At 41.5% G+C, this 20324-nt stretch overlaps 1 protein-coding gene across 2 annotated transcripts in view; it reads left to right on the forward strand.

Annotated features, from left to right (window-relative positions):
* Window positions 1-20324, forward strand: part of trps1 (trichorhinophalangeal syndrome I) — a 106748-nt gene that overhangs the window by 75177 nt on the left and 11247 nt on the right. The gene's annotated exons all lie outside the window — the stretch shown is intronic.

A 20324-nucleotide genomic window follows, 5' to 3' on the forward strand; every position in this document is an offset into this window, starting at 1 on the left:
AAAAAACAAACCGTTTAAATATCGGTTGAAAGTTGAACAAGTTATGGCTATTAAAAGCTGTGACCATTACATCATAATGTTATGGGTGAGCGAGCCCCCTGACGCAAGATGGCCGCCATATACGGACGTTGGACACCATTTGCCGAGACATCTAGCCTTATATATTTATATCTATGCTGTGGCCACCCTGTGTATAGTCTGTTGTCTACATGTCTTCCGTCTATGTTGTTCTTTAATAGTGTGAACCTGATAGAGGTGTGACAAAAGGGTTTTTAGTCTGCAGAGAACAAAACAAATACAAGATTGCTTGTCTTCCAATGTATGTGAATGTACGTGATTGTAGTTGAGTTACTCATGATAGGAATCAAAGTTAAAAAGGACAAAATGCCTCGAATTGTGACGGCAATATTTCTATTGAATCCATTCCTCGTGTCTCCTACTCTACAGCAGATATCATATCTTCAAGGCTCTTTCTACCTGTGCTGATAGCGACACCTGGCTCTGCGTGTGCGTTTACTCTGAGTCACAGAGAAGTATTTAGCAGACAGCGTCATGCAGTTTTATCAGCGTACGGAACATCACATGAATTGTTATTAAGCTGTTAACGTTTCCCAGATGTCGTTCCATGACTCAGCCATAGTGTTACAAATATTTAAACTCGGCTTTTCTGATAGTCTTTTTGTATAATGTGAAGGTGCAGCCCATACAGTTGGAGCGTCTGCTTTATTTATTTCCAAACAGCCCCAGAACTGGATCGAAGATTGTGCGTCTCTGCTCCTCAGCTCTCCAAACCCTCTATTTAGTGCTCACAATCCATTTAAATATTATTAAGCCCCTGCAGCACTTTACAGCTGTTACGTTAAAGTCGAGACCCATTGCGGACTGCATCAGGTACAAATCACGTTATCTGGTCTGAGCAATAAGAGGTGATCTAGTTTTGAGGCCGAACGCGAGAAAGTAGGAGAGAAACACTTCGACTCCTCTATTATTTGACATTAATCTGATTTAAAGTCTTTAACGTTGCATCGTCCAGAGTTTAGGATTTATCTCGTCTGTGTTTATATGTGTTTTTATCTGATTTTTTTTTTTTTAGGGGTGAAACAGTTAAACATCCAGATACTGGCCAAATTATGGAGTGGTAATGGTTTTAGTGCAAATCGCTGTGTGTCTTTGTGTATGTTTTCTACCCTTGAGCCACAAAAAGTGTGGACACGGGGCTTCTAGCGTACGTGTCTTTGAATGACAACTCCTCATGTAAACTATAACACAAACATGAACGCCGCAGAGGCTGCTTTGCGTGTCGGTACAGCAACATTACTGTGAAAGGTCTAAACAAACTTAGTGATTCGCCGGTTCTATGCTAAATAAAAGCTGTTGAGTACCGCGCCAGTGAGGTGAGGAATGAAAGTTGACATTGCTGCCTGCAGCTCAGCCCTCCGGAGTAACCTAAGACGCCACAATGCGAATCGTCATCTCCTGCATGTATGCGCACAATGAAAATTAAAACACACACACAGACAGTCACACACAAGACAACTTTGCTCTCTTGTTCTCTTTGCCCCTGGAGGCAGGAAAAAAAAGCCAAGAAGCCTTATAAAACAAAGTGAATAACGGGAGGATGGAGAGATAGAGGATAACTTTGTGCCGCTCTCCCTCACTGAACAGTTATCACTTTCTTCACTGAGTGTACCTTGGTCTCCTCTCTCTCTCTCTCTCTCTCTCTCGCTCTCTCTCTCTCTCTCTCTCCCTCCACCCCTTTCTCCACTGATGGGAGATTAAAAGCTGATAGGAGATCGCAAAGACATGTTGCACTCCTGTTCTAACACACACACACACATGCATATAGACGGTAACATTAGCTCTTGTATAGCGGGGAGCTCCTGATGTAAAACACATGTTCCTGCCTCAGCAGTGTGTGCTGGTGTGTCTACGGCTGTTTAAACCAACTTTATCGCTCCATCAGTTCAGAGACAAGGAACGATTCATTCAGCGAGAGAGAGAGAAAGGAGGGAGGGGTGGAGGGTAGAGGAGAAGAGTGTGTAAGTTACTCCGCGTGTGTGTGTGTGTGTGTAGATGTGTGTTAGGGAGACAGTGAGTGACATTTTTTTTCCCTTCTGTATTAATCAAACCTCTGGAAAGTCGGCCCGCTGTTATTGAGACTACGGATAATCCCAGAAATCCAGTGTTGTACAAGCCTGATACCTTTTCTGTGTTTTCACTTTAAAGACGGATGACTTTGGCCTCCTATGTGCAGTAAAATGTTTGACAGCGTTACAGACTGTGAGAACACGTCTCCGTGGTTCCATTGCTTTTGAGCCAAAAGTGATTCCACAGATGCAGAATAAATCATCGCTAAGTACCGTTTGTTTTTCTCCATTGATCGAGTCAATCAAAATCTGCCCTTAAAACCAGATAAAATGAGGTGTTTTTTGCCATTTGCACTGATAGGAGACCAATAAACAGTTTATCAACTCTGGAACTTCTCTCTACATTTCTTTCCTTTCTGAGGGTTTTGGTGCCAAAAGGGTTCCTGATCGTTTTCTGTGGCTCACGAGGGAATGGGGTGGATTTTTTTAGGCCTGAAGGTAGAAAACAGTAACATGTTGAGTGCAGCTTCATTCAAAAAAATAGGGAAGCACACCTAATGTCAATATCGATGTGAAGAATGGACATTTCTGATAATTTACTATATATTAATCTTAAATCAAACTTATAAAATAGTGTTGTCTATTTAAGTCATCAGGCTGGAAGATGCCCTTTTCGCCACAAACTCTTGAATCACAGTGTCTTTCCATGTTGGCATCTACGGCGGTGTCTTCAACGTGCATAGCACCTCTTTTTAATTTAATTTCTTTTTGTGAGGATTTTTTCAGTTTTGCGTCAATCGCATGTTCGAAACATCATCAATCTGTCCTCACATGGGCTCATCGGACATTTTCCACCCTCATTACTTGAGATATGGGAGGAAAAGTACTGTAAAATGGCATTTGTGTTCTCCCACACACAGCGCCTCTGAAAACCTTTGATAATCCATTACCAGGCTAATTTACCAGATGGTCACAGCACTTTAGATTCAGTGAAAAAGCAAAGAAGTAAAGAAAATTACTTTTAGGTTTCCTGAGTTCAATTCCTGATGCGCCTTCGTACCTGGAACTGCTCAGTCGGAAAGTGCTGGGGGTTGAGTCATGTCGTTTAAATTGAAACACTGGAGCTGACGTGAAAACGACCAGCGGTAAAGTCATGTCTGCTTTTGCCTTTTTTTTCTGGGCCCAACAGCTTCAACAAAAAGAAAGAAAGAAAGAAAGAAAGAAAGAAAGAAAGAAATAACAGACAGTTAGTCGTCTGAAAGGTGTAATCCATCAAAGAGAAATCAGCAAATTAGTCTTTTTCTTTTCCTCAAGTTAACGTGGTGCCATCGGTTTAGTTCTGTTCCCCCCCCAGCTTGACAATAGAGTGTTACTGACTCACTGGATCAGAACTGTTCACATTTTAACTAAATCGCAGGGTGCTGTGAAATTAAAGCTACAAAGCACACATGTCGATAACATTTTGTTGAACCCATTGATGGGATGGTCGAGCGCGGTGAGCGAAATAGCAGAAAACAAATAGATTTGCTTGATAAAGGTTTCTTCTTGCCGCCAGTCGTTCTAGCAGAGGGAACTCATCTACATTTAAATTCAGCGGCCAATGTGTGTGGTCATCCGTGCCTTTTGATTAAGTGTGTGTGAGCGCTTTATTGACCGGCAGATGAAGGCTGGGTGTGTGTGTGTGATGAAAAGCAGGCGACCAGATGGACTTATGGGAAATAAAAACCTTTTATTTATTTATACCATTTGATTAAATGGCATTTGTTTCCATCTCTTGGGGTGTGTGTGTGTGTGTGTGTGTGTGTGTGTGTGTGTGTGTGTGTGTGTGTGTGTGTGTGTGTGTGTGTGTGTGTGTGTGTGTGTGTGTGTGTGTGTGTGTGTGTGTGTGTGTGTGTGTGTGTGTGTGTGTGTGTGTGTGTGTGTGTGTGTGTGTGTGTGTGTGTGTGTGTGTGTGTTGTATTTAATGACAAATAGAATAGAGGGATCAGAGCAATCAGGTTTGAATGATTACTATGGGAATGAGGGAGAGCAACTGATAGAGGGGGAGAGAAAGGGGAGCAAAAGAGACTAAGTCAGATTAAAGAATCAACAAATACTTCCACGTCAACACTGAAAATATTGCCTCTGTTGGTTCATCTCTCTCTCTCTCTCTCCCTCTCTCTCTCTCTCTCCAGATAATACCATCGTTGACTTTTCACTTCATGCTGAATGAGCCCCTATTTATTTTTAAAGATATCAGATACGTGAAACTGGCATTATTAGATATAACAGTCTAATAATATATCAGTCTTTCAGCTAAAAAGCTTTTTTGTCTGAAAGGTGGCGCCCTCAGTTTGACCAGCCAACTAAGGGTGCAGTTACTTTTAATCATTGGTTAAACTATTGATAATTTTTTATTGAGTTTTTTAAAGTGAATAGTTTAATTTTAAATATACAATATAATGCCTTTCCCCGATTTCCTAAAGCTCAGTGCTACTTCAGATTTCTAGTTTTGTGACCAACAACAATACAATAATTTACTTAAATGTGAGAGAAAAGCAAGACAACCTCAAATCATCTAATATTTTTTCAAAACATTTAATTAACTAATCAAGATGAATTTGTTCCCGATCAAAAGTTGGTTCAAAGACTAATCATTGCAGCATATTCCTTTTTCAGTGATTTAACAAACATGTGTGCACATTTTCTGCTTTTTACTGTTTCACTAATTGTTTTTGCTGTTGTGAGTGAAATATAATTAATGTACAATGAGTAGTTTCTGCAGTACGGCTTCACCTTTGGTCAGATTTATTTAAAATCGGTGTCAAGTGCATGAGTCTGCCTGAAAGACATTTGTTCGGCCGAACGGATTTAATATTCAGGGACGTTCTTGTGGTTAACGGTGCAGCGTCCAAAGGTCACCCCCCCATCACTTCATAAATATTTGGTGTATATTAATTCCAGGCTGGGAACTGAGAAGGATTTTTATGCACCTTCCTCATTAGTCAGAGTCAGACTGCAGCTGAAGTGGCTGGTATAGAAAACTATGCAGATTCCAAAGTCAACACTGATGTTTTGTGAGCAGCACAATAAACAGAGGGTTTATTAAACAAGTGCCAACATTCATTTGCAGTAAAACACACTTAGGTTAATTAAGTGTTGAAGCATTCACGTTTATTTGGTAATAAAGTCATTCATTTTATTAATATACACAAAGTATATCATTTTTGGGGGGTGCATGTTTCAAGGTAGATGACGGCTTCTTTCAGTTGATAAATTATATCCCTGTTCTATAATTTGTTGTATCTATAATATTCAGCAGAAGCGACATCACACAGTGCATATCTAACAGATGACAGTTGTCGCATAAATAATCTCACAAACTGTCATCAGTGCTTTTGCGGCTCATCTCAGTGTGTTCCTTTTTTAATGTACAGACATAAACACAATGAGGAAGATCAAAGTAAAGAAACAATAACCCCCCCCCAAAGAGTTTGAGGTCAGTCACATTGCTCTGTGTGATTTTTGTGGTGTTCTTTTGTCTCGCTTGATTTTTCTCATTAAGATAATTTTAGGTTGGATGCTTTTCTAGGAAAGTTTGTTGGATCATAGCTGAGATGATTTAGAAATGTGGCTCCCTGGAGACGCTGAGCAGCCTGAGCCTGCCAGCACACGATGTGCATGTGTGCGTGAGTGCTTAGCTCAGTTCATGAGTCATAGCTGTAACTTACAGAGAGTGTAGTGTGTGACTTCACAACGTATGTGTCTATACTGAACACCGACTAACAACCTGCGGCCTGCTGGACACACTTGTGTGAGTGCGTGCGTGTGTGTGTGTTCTGGAGGGGGAAAAAAAACGACGGAAGACGAGGACTGTCTACATATGTTCCAGCACAGATTCCAACCTCATAAATCACTTCAACTGGTGTTCAACAGTCAATCTCTCTTTCTCTCCCTCTCTCTCTCTCTCTCCCTCCGTAGAAACACACTGTTCTTCCTCTGCCAACAGAGAGATTTGTGTTCCGTCTCTCTGTCGTATAAGATTAGTGAAGAGACGGACAGAACTGAAGGAGGAGAGGGAAAATGAGTAGGAAGTAGATGATGGGAGGGATGTAATGGAGGGAGGAGAAAAGACAGAGAAGGAGAGATAGAGGAAAGCAAGGTTTTTGCCTTATTCTTGGCAACATGTGATTGTGTATGTGTTTGTGTGTATGTAGCGTGTGTGCTCTTGTGGTCATCTCTCTTCTTCGATATCATCTCTATACTTCTCAATTAATCTTCTTGTGTATGTGCATCTGGTACATACGTGTGTGCGTGTGTGTGAGTCTTTATCTGTGTGTCCTGATGTTATCCAGATGTGCAGCAACGGTGGGCTGTAAAACTCAGAGTTATTGTCATAACATTGTTGCTCACTGTGTGCGTGTGTGTGCGCGTATGTGTGTTGCTTCCTGTCGTCGTTCTAGCACTTTATTACAGAGCTGATGGAGAGCCAGCCCACGGACACTCTCTCTCTCTCTCTCAAACTAACACACACACGCACACACACGCACACACACGCACACACACGCACACACACACGCATATACTGTATGAGCAAACACAAGAGTCAGTTTTCTCTGGTGTAATTGGTTCCAATATCTATTTACACACTCTTTACTCCATCTGTGTCCAGGATGTTGAGCTCCTGCTCTGTTTGCTCATCTGTGTTGGTCCTGTTGGGATCGCTGGCAGTGATTAGGAATCAATCGCTGTAGCAAGGCCCAGCCAGAGCATGGATGTACATTATATGATATATAGGGTTAAACTATAAGGTTTTGTCAAAATCGCAATTTTAAAGAGTGACATTTTCCAATTATAACTTAACACACATACCAGTGTTAACCAGCTTACAGTGTGGAGCTGACTTTTCTGTCACTGACCATGGGAGTAACATGCATTAAAACTTTGATAACATTCTATATCAACACTTCTCATAATAAATGTTGCATTATTTTATCTTTGTAAAATCAGAAAAAATATTTAAAACATCTTATATAGATAATTGATCACTGTGTACATTGCATTAGCTTTATAACAGTATATATTGAAGCTCATATTTCTATTGAAATGAAATTGCAATAATTAATGATGTTGTTTCATTGCTCAGCCCTTATATGTTATCATAATACATATTTCTCAAATCATTCACCCTCACTGCTATATGAACAAGGCACTGTGTGAAGAAAACAGACTGTGAAAAGTGTAAGCACAACAAATGCTGAACACAAAGTAGCTGCAATGATTTTTCCTAAATCTTTGTTTCTACAACTTCTTTACCTCACACCTGCTGAGATATGATGGCTATTATTCTTGCTTTTAAAACCTGACTTTTGTGTCATGTCTTCATGCTCAGTGAGAAAAACAGTTTAAGATGACTAATGATGTGTCACATGGAGCCTTAATGTGGTTAAGTCTCAGTTTCTGCATAGTTTTTCTTGTTCCCCACAACACCATCTTAAGTCAATTACTGTCAATCACATGATGCAGTGGCAAAAAAACCCCTGAAAATAATCCTTCGCCAGTCTCTCTCTCCTTCCCCCCCCCCCCATCTCTATCTTTTCTCTCCCCTCTTCTCCACCCACCTCTCCTCTCCCCCCCATTTGTCTCTGCTCAGCCCAACCGGTCGAGGCGGGCGGTCACCCACGTGGAGTCTGGGTCTGCTCGAGGTTTCTTCCGATTAATGAGGAAGTCATCAAATCCTTTATAATTTGGAATGTCTCGACCTTCTATGTAGAGTGCCTTCAAATGATGTCTGTCATGTTATGGTGCTATACAGATACAAGTGAATTCAAATAATCTCTTAAAAATATGTGATTGTGGACGAAAGTACATCTGTCACCTTGAAGGCTGTCATTTAAAAAGAATGTCCCACTTTGGAGTTTCACTTTGATGATGTCTCATCCAACCTGTCGTCTTCTGTCTAAAGTCTCTTCGAGGGAGGGTTGGGGCGGGGGGGCTGTACATCACTAAATGAAGCTATGGGCCACCAGAGGGTGCATCGAGCTGTGGCTTCCTGCACAAAAATATAAAACCTGTGTCCCATATGTCTACAAAATAATACAGACTGTGTTTAATGGAGTGATAGAGAGAGGAGCTGGAGGTGTCATCGGTTTGTGTGACACTTGACTTTTTATCTTTTATTTTTCCATCCCTACATCCTGCTCTGCATGATATACTCAGGAGAGAGTTTGACCAACTGCTCTGGATTTCAGCGGCGGCCCGTCTGCCCCTGTAGCTCAGTGCCACAGCTCCTGTTGGAAACAATCGGTATCTCTCCTCCGCGCCCTTCTGTCGACTCCACTGTGTCCGCTTAGCGCCCTCCATTGTTTTATTTGTTTTCTCGCTGTGAGGAGACGAGAGAAAAATGTAGCCACGGATGAAATAATGTTAGAAAACTGGAGAAAAGAAAGGAGAAGAGAGAATCAGAGCTGTGACTAGATTTATCGTTTTCTTCTCATGTGATTGTTTTTCTCCCGCTCTCCACCCTCCTTTCTGCCTCGATCCCCCCTCGTCTCCTCCCGTCCCTCTGTCCCTTCTTTCTCAGTAATGACTACGTGCTAAGTATCACTTTGAAGGTCATGATATTTGCTACCTGGAGGTGTCTTTAGTGAGTGTGTGTGTCTCATTATGAGAACTGTGTGTAACAGTGTGAGGGGAATAAGTCATCCCTCAGGCTGTATCTGGATGAATGTGTCTGTGTGGGTATGCTGGATATCAAGCTGTTCGTACAAAATCTTTTTCACTGGTGGTAATTTGTTCACTCTCTTCCCCTGTTTCTTTCCTCAGTTTGCCTCTTGTTCTTCCTCTCCACCTCTCGCTGTCCCGCCTCTCCGTCTCTCTGTTTCTTTTTCAAACAGATTGCTTTCTGCAGGGGTGGTAGAGAAGAAGAAGAGCAGATAGACACAGAGAGAAATTGAGATTCCTTGTCCTTGAGTGACCCAGTTCCATTTCTTGCTGAAAATGAAAAAAAAAAAAAAAAAAGAGTCTGCTTTGTAGTTTTCTTCAACCACTGTCTCCATTACAAGGTTTTTTTCTTATTGTTTTTTTCGAATTTAATACATTTTGCTCAGTGTTCCTTTTTCTTTTCTTTTTACCTCCCCTGAATGATCCATACAGCCGATCCAGGATATTGAAGTCCAGACTGGAGTTATTACTGAAAGGGAAGCAGGGATCTAATACCATTAAAATGGTTTACCTCTAAGAATGCTCTTTAACATCGTTCTTTTTTTTCAAAATATGTGAATTTAGCGTCACGTTGGGGTTTTAGCCTTTATAGTAATCTCAACAGGTCGTTTCTGCAGCTCTTTTACCAGTGCATTACCACACCCAGTAAACGCACTGCAATTTAAAATCAGTTTACACCAATGTTTGAGGCACTGTGACATTTTAGGATTGGTGAAATTGAGTTAAAACACTCCTCCACCCATCCAGCAGCTGTAGTGCTTATCCTGTGAGTGTTGCAAGGAGGATCAAATTGTTCCCAGGTGACATTGGGTGAGAGGCGGCGTACACCTAAGAGAAGTCATCAGTTTACCGCAGAGGCGACATGTAGACACTGACTTAAAGCACTTCTGTTTAAAAACAAACTGCAGTCTCACAAGTTCCCCTTCAAAACACTTCATACTTGATTTTCACACTTAAGAGTGTCTTTGTTACATTGTTTACATTTGAATCGGTTGGTTTTGGTTTCACTTTGTAATTCAGGGAGCGGACTTAAGAGTTTTGTATGACATAGGTCTGTCCTGTTGTCGTCATCACCTACGTGCCTCTACCAAACTTTTTGAATAAGGTGCTGCTGTCTCTCGGTTAGAATGGAGAAAATTAAAAAACCTGTTCATAGGGTTAATTTAGTTGCCACTGTATCGTGATGCTATTACAACCAGCCAAATGAAGACTACCAGTAATCCCGCGGGCAGCTTTCGTTTCTTTGTCTTCCTCAACTGTTTAATGCTGTCTTAACTTCCTGCAATTGGTCCAGAAGACCGAACCATCCCCAAAAAAGTGTTTTCAAGACCACTTCTTATGGTCGGATGAAAGCCAGGTCCATGAAAGTGCCCCAATGGAACCTGGCAACCTCTTCATCTGCATGTAAAGCTGAGATTAAGAAGTGCACAGTGGCTGCTACTGTGGCTTTCATTGAGAACTATATCATCCCTAAAAGCTGCATTTTGCAGAAACACAATAAGTATAAATAGAACACTAAGCCTTAATTTACTTATCGTCTGAGGATGTGGCTTTTACTGTCGCTTTTTCCATTAGCTGCCTGTGGAGGTGTCGGGGCACAGTTTGTTTCTCCGCCAGGTTTCCAACCTGTTGATGTATCTGAGTGTTTGGCGGTGGCTGTGTGCCACGTGCAAGTCTAATTAAGGCCTCAGATAAAGTGAAGCCTGATAGGACACCTCTTTCCTTTTCTTTTGTTCACCTCCTCTTCAGTGGATCGAGAGCTGTGTGAGGCACATTTGAAAATCTCCCCACAAACAGGATGTCAGGTGATACTCCCAGAGCAGCCATCCCTCTCCCTCCGTCCCTGATAACGAGAGGTTATCATACATGGTGCTACCTGGAGCAAATGGAACAGAGATGGGACATTGATAACATGTGCGCCCATGCACATGCACACACACACACACACACACACATACACACTCCATTGAGAATATCTGATCCGTTTGGTTTCTCTTGACAGCGAGAGCATGGCCATCAACACCCTGAGAATGGGTTTCCATCTTCTTTTTTTTTTTTAAAGAGTGTGTGTTTGTGTGTGGCCTCAGTGCAGTGAGAGGATTTTGAGAAAGAGAGGGGGATGAAGGGATGAAGGGGGGGGTTAGAGTAATTCAGATATTGATGTGGTTGTACTGCCAAACATCATTGGAGCCTCAGCGGTGGCTTAGAAAAAAATACAAGCCGAATTCAAAATGAAGTTGAGAATTAAACTATATAGATATTTAGAGGAGCAGGGACATAATTAAAATTCTACAGCTCACATTTTCTAATATTTCACCCCCACACAATTTGCATACTTAAGTCGTTTATATCTGCACAGCCCAGGATCGTTCGTTAAAGGGCTCCGGATGCTTGAACTTATGATATGGATGAGGAAGACTTGCACCAAAACAATCTGCAGTATAAAGCTGATGCCTTTTGCAGTAGGAAAAACTGACAAAATACATACATGAAACACTAGTTTATTGACTAGCACTTTGAAATTTACTAGAAAAAATAAATTCATTAAAATTGCCAACAAGTCCAATCATTATGAATTATCAGCTTCTAAAATATGATACTTGCTGCTTTTTCCATGTAACACAGCTACATTTTCATTCATTTTACAAGAGTTTTGAACTAAAGACATGTATTTATGGCCCCGGAAAATAATGAAGGAATGTATGAATATCAACCACAGTGAATTTACAGATTCATAGAGATGTTCATTTTGCCATCAGGAAGAATGTGAGCACCTCTCTACTTGTCAGCATTATCATGGCGTCATATTGGACTAGGTTTACTACAAGGTCCTCGTAAAAACTCGTCGGACTCAACTCCACTTTGCTCAAACATCAATAAGCCAGTGTTAAAAAAATATAACCAAGATGTTGAACATGAGCTAAAATCTGCACTGTCACTCTGCCATGTTGATGATGTGAACTATGTGTGTAGCTCAGAGCATGGATGTGTCTGAGCTTCACAGAGTCGTTACCACACCTGTTGAGTCGATCCCCTATCTTAACCAAAGCTAACGTCTCATTTCACAGCGTTTAAGTAAAATCCTGGATCTGCGCATTTTTCCAGAGATGCTCCAAAATTTAACGGGTTCTTCTTTAGTTCAAGCCCCACCCCTCCGTAGAATTTATTGGAGATTGGCTCTGTAGTAAATAATCCTGCTGGCACGAAAACATTAACTCCTCTGCGAAGGTGAATATTTACTAGGAGCGTGAACAGTCAACTCGACTAAGCTTTGCTTCTCACCCTCCCTGGTACAGCTGGAGGTCCTCTGTTGAGTCACCTCCCCGTTTTAATTCAAGAAAATACCCAACAGATTTGTTGATAATGAACACGGCTCTATACTCACAATGTTATTTATTTTTCCCAGAATATGACTCCATACTGTCTTTGTCTTTTTTTAATCCTTAAACCATTTTGAGCGCACTGACTTTCCCCATTGCTCTATAGGAATTCACAGCAACAAGCCCACGGGCAACTTTTATATCAAGCCACATTTAAATGACCGGCTTTTTATGTGGGAGCATTGTAAACTACTTAGACATGCTTTAAGCTTTTCAGTGTGTGTCTGTGTATAGCGAGCAGCACTTCCACATATCTCTCTCTCTCTCTATCTCTCTCCCTCTCTTTCTCTCGCTCTCTCTCTCTTGCTCTCACACATTCTTAAACCTGGCGAATCATGCAAAGCAGCTCCTACTCGACAAACTGGCCCCCCCCATCGTTGACACTGCTCAGCATACAGTCAACAGCACTCAGCAATATTCTGAAGGGTCGCCGGCGGTTCCGTGCGGTCACACTGAGGCCTACATAACGAAATGCTACAGCGCTGTCACTTCCACAGTAATGATGGTTAAAGGTCACAGTATTTCATTAATTTCAGGTCCTCTTTATCACTGGCAGTAGTGCTCTCGGGTGTGAATTGCCTCCGCTGCCCAAGTGAATACGAGGGGAAACTCGACTAGTTAGATTGAGCCGTCACAAGACAGAGATTTGGATTGACAGAGTGAAGAGGTTGTAAAACTCTTATTCTGTCAGATTTAAAGTCAATACCCTGGTATAACCCCTCGGTGGATATTTGAATTCATACTCTCCTTTTGTGGCTGAGCTGTTTTTTTACACAATGCTGTTGGAGTAAAAGCTTTTTTCGGCTCTCAATATAGCTGTGGGAGTATTCATTTATTTTGCTAGGAGTCCAATATGTCCCATGCATTTTGATGAGTGGGCCTTAATGAGCTGCCGAGCCTTATCATTTGTCCTTTTGGCTTCAATTTGATGGAGCTCTTTGAGGTTGCCGAGCTGCTCATTTGGGTTTGGAGAATACAGGGTGGGTATCTTTTTATTTTTGGGTTATTTTTGTAGTTTGTTGATATTTTTTTTTCTGGCTGTGGTTGAAGACCGGATGTTTTATGGGGATAAATATTGATATTACAGATTTAATTGTTTATAAGGCAGCTGAATAATAGTAAACAGTGAATTTGAACTATATTGCTTACCTCATATTTCCCTACCTGTGTGTTTGTGTGTGTGTGTTACGGTTTTCCCACTGTCTTCCTGTACTCCGTGTTCACCTTGACCTGTGCATCTACTCATTTCCCACCACTGTGACCTCTGACACTTACATGCGCTCACACACATACACAAATGGCCATCCAACCGAGGCTGAGAGAGACTAGGTTTTTTGGGGGGGCCATTTTATTTTATTGTTCTGTTTCTCAACTCGTTATTGAACAGATTTATCCGTGACACTTTGGCAATATTGTCCTCCTGACATTCATGCCAATAAAGCTTATTCAATTGAATTGCTTTAAATTGACTCTGAAAATGCTGTGAACCGTCCAAACTCCTCTAGCTCGTCCGTCTCGCTCTCTCTTTCTTTGCTACGGCCATAAATTCGGTGTTTGCCTCGCTTGTCAATACGTGTATTGACAGCACCCTGAGAAACAGACAGGCGGGTCACCAGGTGGGCGAGAAGGTGGGAAAACAGCTAAATTTGGGCGACAGGCTGAGTGAGTGATGAATGTAAAGGTTCATTCTAATAATTCATCCTGCCATGTTGGGACATAAATTTAAAAACCTGGCGAGAGGAGCTTCTTTCAGCACTGCTGTGGAATTTAAAGCCTAAAAAAACCGCAGTGATATCGATAATAGTCCCTCTGTTCTTGTCGATTCATTTTAATCTTACCCTCTTCTCTCCTCATCACCGGTTTTCTCCTCCTCCTCTTCTCCCTTCCATAGTCTTCATCACTAGTGCTAATTGGGGAGATAAAGTCATTTGGCAAAGCTTGGTGTGTGTGTGTGCGGGTCTGAATGTGAGGTCGTTTAGAGGTGTAATACTCTAAAGTGCCATCCATTATGCAGTTTGGTTGGGACCTCACTCCTCTTCCTCTCTCTTCTTCCCTCTCAATAATTTTAACATATTCCCCCACTTTTTACTTTTCAGTTCTCTTATCTTATTGTCTCACTCCTCATTCGTTTTATTTCCTTATCTTCTTCCGTTTCTCACCTCAATTAAGCAAACCTTAACTTTCCAAGGTTGTCTGGCGAAGATGTATGGCCATTGTGCGTGTTTTAGTGCACGTCCTTACCTTGTTTAATTTAAACCTATATCAAACTATTGGCTCCACAGCTGTTAGCATGAGTCTTAAATGTAAATGTAAGAAATGGTGTGAAATGGGAGAAATAAGTTTGTTTGTCTGGTGTCTGTGGTGGTGAAATGGTCCTTTTCAGTCCTCTGAATTATTAGAATCATTCCATTCAAATAGATTTATTCACTGACTGGTTCAGTGTTTGACCAGAGCTTTGACTGCATAGTTCTATTCAGTGAACTGAACATTCAGCTGAGCTTGCTCATTATAGTGTGTTGATAATTGATGAAAGCCAACGAGCTTAAGTTGAATGAAGATGGCGTTTATACACTGAAAGCTGATATGATACATTTTTAAATTAAGCCTCCAACTTATATTTTCCCAACACCAAACCATTAAGAAGATATTTGTAAAATTAAATCCCTTTCACAACCGTTTGAATATTGTACATTAAGTTTGGTATCGCAATCATTAATTCAGGAAAATTTGTAACAGGATACGTCATCAATCAGGTGAAAATGCTTCACTTCAAGTTGAAGATAAGACTTACATAAGAATTAGGCTGACATTATGACCTGCAGACCTCATCCATTCATGAACTCCGGTTAGTTCTCTTATTTGACAACACACTTTGGTGTTTTAGTTTTCAGTTCGACTGGGAGTGTTGATTTCTAACCCGTTTAACAGGCAGTTTCAACCTCTCAGCAGTACCAGCATATAACTCCTACCTTAAAGGGTCATGAGGGTCTTTGCTACGTGGGAATCACCCCACTGGACCATTCTCAGATAAACAAGAAAATGGAGTCCAGGACAGTTAATAAGACTTAATACCAATGGATAAGAGCGCAGGTATAAAGGATGCACTTTATAATAACTCTCTCTCTCTCTCTACATCACTCTCTCTCTCTTTTGCTCTGGGCAGTGGGGTGAGTTAAGGTTTCAGTGTCCTGGTTTCCACACCCGATTATGTGCTCTGTCTGTGCATGGGAGAGTGTGTGTGTGTGTTGCAGTAATGTGTGTTAATGTCAACCTTCAGGGCCTTCCCATGAAGACACTCTACACGCACACGCACACACAGACATGCTACTTTACTGGTCAGTGTGAAGTGGGCCCCTGCTCCACATATACAAATTTGAAAAAGTTTTATAAGGAAGAAAGTATAATTTTAGATAAGGAGTATAACTTCTAACCAAGGAATTACACATTTAGCTCTAAAATTTCCGAATAAGTTTTACACAGAACCGTATACAAGTAAAAATGATTAGTTTGAGTAGAATATATATATTTTAATTTATAATGAGAAAAGACTACTAATCAATTGCAGTTCAAAGAGCTTTACAAACGTGTAAATACAGAAAGTCTTTGTACAGAATAAACCTTTTTGCTTTAAGTTAATTGTATGAACTTGAGAAAAAGTGGTTCAGAGGCTGTGAAGCATTGAATCATTTCTATTACAGATATAAGACAGTATCTTATCAAAATGATAAGGTACCTAGGATCATTTGCTTGATAAACACAAACCCATTTAACTGGATATCAGTAGTTCAGACATAGACACACACACACACACACATAATACACATGAGCACACAAAGAAGAGCACGCACTCATACACTGCATGCATTGAGGCTGTTAATCAAAATTAGATCAACGTGGAACGTTTTCCTCTTTTTCTCCGTTTGCTAATGTGCTTCGGTGGCACTCTCTCCCCCTCTCTCCCTTTCCCTCTCTCCCCAACAGTTCACTGGTTATCAGCGTTTTACCCAGAACACAGAACTGAGAAGTCGATATGACCGCGATCCTTTATCAAAATTAGATCAATGAAAATAGGATTTTGCTTAACTGCGGGCCACTTTTTTGTTTATGTACGAAGTTGTGCACGCTTCCTCCTCGTAAGCTGACACTCTCCCATTGCTGTGTAACAGAAAGGAGCAGCTACTGTACAAACTGATCCCCAGAAGGAAGAAAAGGCCTCGGAAGTGAGAGGAAAAAGGGCCGGAAAAGAGTGATAGCGCAGGGTGAAAGAAAGAAAGGAGGTTGAATGGAGGGAAGTGGGCCACACACAGTTTGACCCACATCTGTGTGTGGGAAAGAAAGACTATGACCTCACCCCTTTTGTGTCAGGTGGAAATGTGTGTGTATCATGATCATGTCATCTTGTTCCGGTGTTTTCTGCTGCTTTTCTTAAGACGCTCATCGGTCTCTCTCAGTCCCCCTCCTCATTCACTGTTAACACACTTACCCACACACACAAACACACACTCTAAGACACTTGTATATGCACACACTCGCATGTAAACCAATATGCAAACACTCACACTCATACATGGGAATTACCACACACACATAATGACAGGCCTGTTGTGAAAGATGACACCTCTCCCACAAGGCTGTGTGTATGTGTGTGTGCGTGTGTGTGTGCATGCATGTGTGTGCTGTAAATCTTATTAACAAAGGAACTGGGTTGTTGTTTCTTCTGCTACCTTATCCAGCCCCTCCGCTGTGCAGAGACTATCCTTGTCTTTTTGTATATTTATGAAGCAGTTGCGTTGGTTTATTTACAATATTGTCATTGCACGTCCTGTTATCATGCACCTGCACATTACAGTTCCTGTTTCAACTTTATTTTATTCCAGTAGACAATGAATTTTGCAAAAGTAATTTGCATAAACTGGTGAAAGTCAAATACCATCGTCACCATAATCACTGTCGTCTTGGACATCAGCACCAATCAATGACAAGCTATCATCCCCTTCCCCCTGCCTCAAATACAGTCAGAGCTGATTTCCTCTGTCAGCAATGGAACAGACTTGTTTGTTGGTGGATAACTCATTCTGACAATAGCGTAGACTTAAGTAATAACGAAGCAAACGCAGAAGACGAGGTAGAAATTTCAAAGAAGAATTCACATGTCGCAAATTATATAACGGCTGCACAGACACCACCTACGATGGGGCTGCGTTCATCACAGCTTCCTCCAACGTTGCCCTCTTGTGGATGAGTTGCTTAAAAATCGTTCTAACATAGAGGACACATGGAAGAAAGTGGGCAGTGACGGTCAAATGGTTTGAAACAGATGTCAAGAAAGGTACTATATGAAGAAAGTGTATTATCATATAACTGTATTAACTAAGTTTCAGCTCTCTCCAGGATAACATCCAGGGAGCTATAGTTGTTTTAAAGAAGACTTTTCAGTAACGATAGACGCACAGTTCTGGGCTTTATCCTCAAACCCTCTGACATCATTATCGGGTATATATAAACAGTAAGCAGAGGATGCTCTTCTGAGTGTTGTTGTAGCAGAAGACTACAAATCCAGCATCTTATCGCCGCACAGGAGCCTTCCAGCTCCTCTGCTGCTCACTGCATAGCTAATGTCTGAAGATGGATTTTTATTCTGCGAATCCTCCTCACCTCCAGCCTTGGTTTTTAAATAGTCTCATGTCATCACCAAGGTTTTTATGTGTCCGGAAATTTGATTTTCTAGCCTCTTCAGATGGTAGACGCAGCTGAATGTGCTGCACTGGTTTTATTGTGCAGGGAGTGTGAGGGCGGCCGGAGCAGAGTGTTGGAGGAGGGCTGCAGGCCGTGGCTGGAGGGAGGGAGAGCTCAGAGCGGCCACATGTTGAGCTGAAGGTCACGCCCGGGCTGGCTGGGCAGTGGGCATGGTGTCAGGACCCACACCGGCCATTTTCCATCGAGCAACAGTTTCAATCCGCCAATTATTATGTTTCCATGTAGTTTCACAGTTTTATCACCAAAGAAATCCTTAAGACATTTTGAGAAAGCGTCGACATGCTGCGACAACTTGATGAGACATTCACTGTGATTATTGATGATTATATTGATGATTATGTTGATGCTCCGAAACAGAGCACGTGGTTCCTATGTGGGACAAGAACTACTCCACAGAATACAACAAACCACACCAGCATGTTCCCCTCTGACCTTTGCACCGTTTGCTACAACGGCACGGCCTCCCCCTGTTGGCTCTTGGAATGGAAGCGTGTATTATTTGCTCGTGTTTCAATGCAGCTTCTGAAGAAGGCTGCCCTTGAATCGAGGCACAGCTTATTTTGCCATCCTTTTTGTTTGTCAAATATCTGTTGATCGCTTAATGGAGGTGTTTGGTTGCCCCCGTAACAGAGTAACAAAGCTCAGGGCACCATGTTACTGGCTTTGAGCCATCTGTGCTGTACCTCGCTTTTACTTATTGCCCGTGTTGTTGTTGGTTTTTCGTTTCTCCCTGTTGAATAAGAATAAACTTGCCGAATAAATTTAGAGTCTGTTCGCCTTAAATCCGTTCAACTCAAACCCAATTATTCTATTAGGAGACGCAATTTAAATGCACACAGTAGTCTGAGAAACCACACACATAGAGCCATGTGCGTAACACACACAGAAATAGTTGATGGTTGGTAGCACCTCCACTCGATTGGTCCCAGATGCCAACCCAAACCCTGGGTGTGTGTCTGTGTGGATGCACAAGCTTGTGTTTGTGTGTGGGCATGTTGAAAGGATGCATTTGGAGAATCTTTATCTGAAACTACCCCTGCATCCTTGTGCACACTTCCATTTTCTACTCTTTTGTGTGTTTGTGTGTGTGTTAGGGAGAGAGCAAGAGACTGATACAGTGTATAGGATATTAGACTTGGCAGTATGGAATTTAGTTAATTCCTCCAGCTAGTTTTCTGGCTTGATTAAATAATCGCTGATTTAATGCAAGTCAGTGCATGTATTAGTGTGTGTGTGTATGACTGTGTTTGTGCATGTATGCATCTGTGTTTGTGTGTCCGCGTCTTTGTGTTTAAAGCAAGGCTGACTTACTCTTTAAGTGAATTAAATGTAATTTCATTTTGAAAGACTTGTTTAGAGAGCCCTCTTTTTTTAATTTATTTAAGACCGCAGGGAACCTCAGTCTATCTCTGTCTTCTTTTCTCACTGTTTTATTCTGCACATCCCTCTTCATCTATTTTGATGAAAAAATTCAATCCAAGGATTTCAGAACCTTAAAATGTTTATTTCTTTGACCCTGCTCGTAGAAAGTTGCCATCTTCTCCCAAGACTCAAAGCTGACCGTCTGTGACAACTATGTTTTTATAAGCTGGGAGATGACCATTAACTTTAATTTTGTTTTTATAATGGAAGCATTGCATTTAGACGTCCGGCAGCTCATGCGTTTCATCTCCAGCTCCACCAGCAGTTCAGAGATGTCACCGCACATTGGTTGCAGATGGCAGCTGCAACGTCGGGGGGAGGTAAATTTGAGGGACTCTATATAACAGAACCAAATCAATGGACACTTATCTATTCGGGCCAGCTCTTCCATAAAGATCTAAACGGCCGTGCAGTGTAAACAGTTTGTATAACATCTATAAATTTATGGCTACGAGAGAATGTCGGAACGGACTCAAAGCCACAGCTGAGAGCTCGGGCCACTGTGCGGTTCCTCCAGATGTTTTGATGTTTGCATAAAAATCTGATTCTCATGGATGAAGCTATAATTTATTAGTTGGTTTTATGAGCCGAGTCACGAAAACAGTCACAGAGAACAGCCCATAACTTCTGTTTGAATTTAAAGGATGGCAATCATTTTAACCCATTTAACGGGATGCTGGCATGGCAGCATGAACCCAATAAAGAGCAAAAACAAAATGTTAAATTGGGGAATTAGACTTGATCACAAACAAGCCATGAAACATTATAGGGAGACTATTTTTAAAGATATTTCGCCCAAACAAACTGTTATGTATTGAATTTACTGTCAGGAGGGTATGAAGGTCTGTTAGAGCTTCTGTGCATGAGAGCAGAGAGACGGGCCAAACCGATTGTGAAGGTTATTAAACCAGTAAATGTTATTTTATGTGCAGACTGCCACTGAGGAGAATGTACTCTTAATTTCTGCTGGCCTTTT

The sequence above is a fragment of the Platichthys flesus genome, chromosome 17, assembly GCF_949316205.1.
Source record: "Platichthys flesus chromosome 17, fPlaFle2.1, whole genome shotgun sequence".
NCBI classification, from domain to species: Eukaryota; Metazoa; Chordata; class Actinopteri; order Pleuronectiformes; family Pleuronectidae; genus Platichthys; species Platichthys flesus.